Source organism: Rhinolophus ferrumequinum, assembly GCF_004115265.2.
Source record: "Rhinolophus ferrumequinum isolate MPI-CBG mRhiFer1 chromosome 15 unlocalized genomic scaffold, mRhiFer1_v1.p scaffold_54_arrow_ctg1_1, whole genome shotgun sequence".
Classification (NCBI taxonomy): Eukaryota; Metazoa; Chordata; class Mammalia; order Chiroptera; family Rhinolophidae; genus Rhinolophus; species Rhinolophus ferrumequinum.
This window is the reverse complement of record NW_022680357.1, coordinates 11,141,530-11,147,529: the sequence shown is the minus strand read 5'-3', so window position 1 is coordinate 11,147,529 and position 6,000 is coordinate 11,141,530. Positions and strand designations below refer to the sequence as shown.

The following is a 6,000-nucleotide window of genomic DNA, read 5'->3' as shown; positions in this document are numbered from 1 at the left end:
AACCAAATCTTACAGTTCAATTTTTTTCTTCAAAGGGAGTGAGTTGTATACAGGGGGGTTAAAGGCTTTAGAGATAAGAAAAAAAATGTATTCATCATCATCATGTTCATCTTCCTCCTCTTCTTTTTCTTGCTCTTTTCAGCCTTGACAACTCCCTTTTTCTGCCACATCAGGCTTTCCTTTCGCGTGGTATGCAGCAATATCCTTTTGGTAGTTTTCCTTCAGCTCAGCAGCCTTCTTCTCATAAGGCCGCGTGTCACCTGCAGTAGTGTCATTCCACGTCTCTCCCAGCTCCTTTGCAACATCACCAGTGGATGGGATGGGATGGGATGCTCGCCTTTGATTTTTCTGGGCGACACTCAGAACCAAACAAGAAAAAGGTCGAAGGAGACGTCTTGCGTGCATTTGAGATCCTTGAACTTCTTTTTTGTTTCCCCTTTAGGAGGATACAAGTCTTCATTTCTTTTTCATAACAGGTCTTGTCTGCCTTTGCCATGTCTTCAAATTTTCCTTTCTCTTTAGCAGACATGGTCTTCCACCTCTCTGAGCACTTCTTAGAAAACTCTGAGAAGTTAACTGAAGCATCTGGGTGCTTCTGCTGCTCCTCTCAGTCTCTGCACAGTAGCCCAAGACCACCTTCTAGAATGTAAATCAGATCAGAGCATTTCCAGTTCAGAACGGTCAGTAAGTAACTTCTATGCCACACAGAACAAACTCCAAATTCCAAACTGTGGCCCGTCTTTCAGACCTTTCTCCCCTGCAAGCACCAGCCACCGAGGCCTTCCCTGTTCCCCAGACACCACAGGGCACATGTCCCATCTCTGCTCTGCTGTCACCTAGGAGGTCTTCCCTTAGTGTAGCCCTCTCATCCCTGTCACAGCACCCTGCTGTAGTCGCTTTGGTTTTCACCGTCCAAAGTGGTCTTCGTGTTCACACACCCACTCCCCATCCGGTCGTGGGTCAAGGGCTCTGCCTTGTCCACTGCTGAGCCCCAGAGCACAGTGAGGGCACCTGGCTGTTGAAAATACTGGTGAAAGAGGTGGCATTTGGGCTGGGACCCCAAGGAAAGGGAACCAGGCTTTCCAAGGGTCCGAGGCTGTCTTTTCATCCCAGAGCTGCCCGAGCTCCGTGCTCCCTCTCATCTGTCACAACGAGGCCAATAATGGTTGTTCTGAGCCTCCAAAGTGTTACTAATCGCAGAGTAGGAAGCACTGGACAAGCATTTGCTAAATAAACAGTTTCTCCAGGGAGGCTTCCTGGTACCCGAAACTAGGTCAGTTCCCTGCTAGACGCGGTTCTAACTCCCTGCTCTTCTGTTCCGGGGCAGCTGCCCAAGAAAAATGCACAAGGCGCCCATAAATTCGAATTATACGTCCAGCCCCAGCAGTTTGCAGCACGAGGGTGTCTCGCGCACGACTTCGCCCCTCTATTAGCTCAACCCCGCGGCCCCGGCCAGCCGTGACCGCGCGCCGGATTCTGGGGCGGCCCCGGAACGACCCGGCCGAGGGTCGCCGCCGCCGCCCGCGCCCGGCCCCAGTCCCCGCCCGGCCCGACGTGGCGCCGCGGCCGCCCCGGCGCCGACGCTCGCGGGTGCAGCCAATGGCGGCGTCTCCGGGGCGGCGCGCGCGGCCTCCCGGCGCCAGAGGGCGCTGCGCGGGCGCAGGAGAGGCGCTGCCGCTGCCGCTGCCGGTCGCGGAGGAAGGCTGTGAGCGAGCGCTCGGGCCGCCGCCGCCGCCGCCCGTTTCCCTCCGCGCCGCTGCCCGCCCGCCCGCCCGCCGGCCGGCGCGGCCGTCCCCGCAGGTAGGTGGGCGCCGCCAGGGCCCCACATCCCGCCGCCAGCCGGGCCCGCGCGCCGCCCCTCCCCGCCCGGCGCCCCCCGCCCGGCGCGCGCCCGCCGCCGCCTCGTGCTCGCGCGCGGCCGGTAACGGACGCCGGGGGGGGGGGGGGGGGGGGGCGGCGCTCACGGTCCCCTATGGCGGCACCGAGGGGCAGGGAGGCTGAGGGGCTCCTCCATAAAGGGCCCGCGGCCCCTCCGGGAGGGAAAGGTCCCGGCGCGCGCCCCCGCCCGGGCCCCGGCTGGTCGGGCGGCCATGGGCGCGCGCGCGGGGTCCCCGGTGTCCTCTCCCATCCCCTCCCCTCGTGGCGGCGGGGGGCTCACCCGGGGGTCGCGGCCCCGGGACGTGGGGTGAAAAGGGGTGCTGCTCCCTTCCATCCCATGCCTGCGTGCATTTCCGTTGACCAGATACCTCCTTTCTGGTTATTTAACTTATAATTTTTTTTCTTTCATTATTTGGGTCTGTTCGGATGATCGCGGGCCCCTTAGTTCAGTATCTTGGGTTTGGGGGAGGGAAGGATGCACGTGGAGTGAGTGGCTCCTTTATTTCGGGTTAATCCCCCCTTTTTTATTTTTTTGGCGCCGGACGCACATCCAGGACGCGCGGCGAATGGTTTCCTGTCCATTGTGGATGCGGAGACTGCCAGGTTTTAGGTGTCTTTAACCCACTTTTAAAAAATGAGGACCTGTCAGTTGCCTTTAGCGTGAATTTCCTGTTAGGGGTGGTCATCGCAGGGGTGTGGTCAAGCTGGAAAGCGATGGCTGGGCCCCAGAGGTTGCGCCTGCGCCCTAATTGGGTGAATTTATCAGTGGTTGGGTATTTTTCCTGTACCCCCAAGCTTAGGGATGAAAGAAGGTACTCGTGTTAAGTATTTAAAAACCAAGGATCTGCTCGAACTAGACCTTCGTTGCCCAGGAAGGTGGCCACTGGCCCCATGGGGCTCTTGAGCATTTGGAATGTGGTTAGACCGAACTGAGATGTGTTCCTGGTGAAAAAAAACACACCTGATTTTTAAACACTTACTATGAAAAGAAAAAAATTATACTTTTTTATGCTTAAATAATACATGTTGAGGTGATAACATTTTGAACGTATTGGGTTAGCTAAAATATATTAATACAATTAGCATCACTGGTCTCTTTTTACTTTTGTTAATTGTGGCTACTAGAAAATTTAAAATTAGGTAGGCGGCTCGAATTATATTTCTGTTGGACAGTGCTCAAACAGAGCCTCTGAATGGGGCTGGGGTGGCTGGGAGCCTATGCCATCTGCTTATCTCTTCCTGCTTCTCTGATGGCATGTGGTCTCCTGTCCCCTAGGCTCTCCAGAAAGCCCCTGCCTCTTCCTTCTCACCTTCAGCTGAACTGAAGTTTTGAGCTAATTGCACAATGATGATCTTGACCTAATATGCAGAATAATTCAAGTGAATGGACAGAATATTGTTGAAAATTTTTCTTTGTCTGCTGTGTGTTGGAGTCTGGAAATAATCCTATAAGGTTCGACTCAGATTGTGAGTTATTGAGGCTGAATATTTTTAATATTTTAAGTGTGTGTCCTGCAGAGAGCATGCTAATTTGAAGGGGGCCTCTGCCACCTAAATGAACTGGAGAGCCTTAGGCCTTCCTCCCAGTTACTGTGACTTGACTTGGGGGCTGGCTCATCTTGCCCTGACCACCGTTTCCCTTCCCATGCCTCAGATACTGTCAGTTTTTGCCAATAAAAATGGTGGTTGTCAACCATATTGTTGCACAATTCTTAATTTTTGATTGATTTTAAAACCTGCCAATTTCGTGTGGGTTAAATCCATGTTGTAAGTGGGAGAGAATCAATTAATATAGAATCTCAATTCTAGGAATGGTGAGAGTGACTGTTGGAAAGTTTTGAGCTTTCCAGTAAAGGACCACATAGAAGCAAAAGATGTCTGCAACCTGATGCTTCGGACACGAGAATGGGCTTTCTAGATGTGCACAAACTTGTTTTCTAGATCATATCTTGAAGTGTTTTGTTTTAATGAAAGTATGTTTTCTCCAGCATCTTAGGATTGGAAGTGAAATTTGTTTTCTGTAATGTGTCAGGTGTTTATAAGTCGAGAAAAAACTTTAGATAATATTTTTAGGGGGAGAAATCTTAAAATGTTAATCTGATTTTTTTTGATGTAAAGAAACAAGCCTATTTATCCTTACCAGGTTTTATCCCAACAAGAAATTTGCTTTTTTATTTTATTACAAGTTTAGCAGCGTGTTGTTCAGTTAATTAATATACGTTAATTTCACATATCTTGTGAAGCCTCAGGAACCATGTACTGGAACTAGTAAGAGAGAGGCAGCAATTTTAAAATTTTATACGCATATATGTATATACGATATCAGACAATTAAGTTCGTGAACTTTCCACCGTGTAAGAGTGTGTGTGTGTGTGTGTGTGTGTGTGTATGACTGTCAGAGCTGTATTTGCCTTTGAGAGCCCAGCCCAGGGCCAGCTCAGTCGTGCTCCCCCTCCTCCAGGCGTCACTGGCACGTACAGTGCAGAACAGTGTGGAGGAAAAGAGTTCAGGCTTGGAGCCAGCCTGCTGACTTTGAAATCTGCTCTGCCACTTGCTAGCTGTGTGATCCTGGACTGCTTGTGTCACTTCTCTGTGCTTCAGATTTCTCATAGGACCTTGTGTCTGAAGGTTATTACAAGAATTAAATGATTTAATACATGTAAAGCACTTAGAACAACGCTTTGCATTTTATGAGAATACCAGAATTTGGAACAGGATATTAATCTGGCCTTGAGAAGACCACCTCTGTAGTCCTGGGCATGTCACTGACGGCCTGTTGGGGTGACTGGGCAAAACCGTTTGTTTTGAAGACCACACCTTTCTTGTTGATTCCTCCCATACAGAGTTGGTGTATGAGGTGAGATGTGCCCTGTGGCTTAGCAGGGCTGGGTATTGTAGGAGGCAGTTGGCACATGTTGTATCGGAGAGCAATTTCAACATGAATAGAGAGAGCAAAAATACGAAATTACCTTTCTGATTTTTAACACAGCCTCCATCAGGACCTTTTTGTTTTCTGTAAAGGGAAAAACTGTCTCGAAAAGTATCCAGTAGGAGAGATACTGTTTCAAATAGGTGGTGGAGCCTCTGTAATAATGTTTCTCTGCTTGGTTTGTGGACATGAGGGTTTCATTGTATCCACACGCTGTTGTAAGTGTTGCCAGAGTGAGCTGACACACTGTTGCAAGACTAATGTAACTTTAACTACTTTTTACTTATTTGTTTATTTATGTGATTATGTGGAGAGGCTTGGGTCTGAGGATAGAGTTGAAAGCAGACTGGTAATTATAATTTTTCACTTGAAACTTAGGAATACCTTTTAAGGCAAAATACGCGCATGGTGCCACATTCCTTGGGGCACTTTTTCTGGTCCTGTGTAAGGCCCTTCAATTTTTATTCTTTGTATCTAAATACATTATGGTAAGGCTGAGCAGATTTCCAGGTAAAGATTTTCCCTGGAGTGGTATCCTGACTCCTCAGTCCACCGTATTGCTGTGCAAACCCTCTGTTTTGTCTAAACTGTTTTAAATGATTGTCCTTGAACACTACGTCACTGTGTGTGCGGGTCTGTGTTTATTCCATTCCTCTTGGGTGGCTTTCAAGTGCCCACCTGACTGTCAGAGCTGTATTTGCCTTCGAGAGCCCAGCCCAGGGCCAGCTTAGTCGTGCTCCCCCTCCTCCAGGCATGTACAGTGCAGAACAGTGTGAGGGGAAGAGAGTTCAGGCTTGGAGCCAGCCTGTCTGGCTTTGAAATCTGCTCTGCCACTTGCTAGCTGTGTGATCCTGGACTGCTTGTGTCACTTCTCTGTGCTTCAGTTTCTTCATAGAACCTATGTCTGAAGGTTATTATGAGGATTAAATGATTTACTATGAACAATGCCTGGCATGCAGGAAGAGCACTAAGTGTTAGCTTTATTTCTGTGCCTTATGTTGCGATCACATTTCACTTACCCGGCTGCCTTCTGTAGATGGGAGCAGCTCCCTCTAGTTACTTTGGGTGGCCAAAATGTCCTGAATATGAACACATCGTCCAGTTCCTAGCACTGGACATTGTACTAGACTTTAGTATAGTGAGTTGCATCTAACAGGCCCGGACTAAATACTTAAAGAATTTACAGTGAAGAC

General features: G+C 49.5%; 1 protein-coding gene across 1 annotated transcript in view; it reads left to right on the top strand.

The window, feature by feature from the left end:
• Positions 1-1,676: 1,676 nt before the first annotated feature.
• Positions 1,677-6,000, top strand: part of ZC3H7A (zinc finger CCCH-type containing 7A) — a 32,557-nt gene continuing 28,233 nt past the window's right edge. Inside the window, exon 1 of the mRNA XM_033101540.1 lies at positions 1,677-1,800. The gene's annotated coding sequence lies outside the window, so the exon portion shown is untranslated. The remainder of the gene's footprint in view (positions 1,801-6,000) is intronic.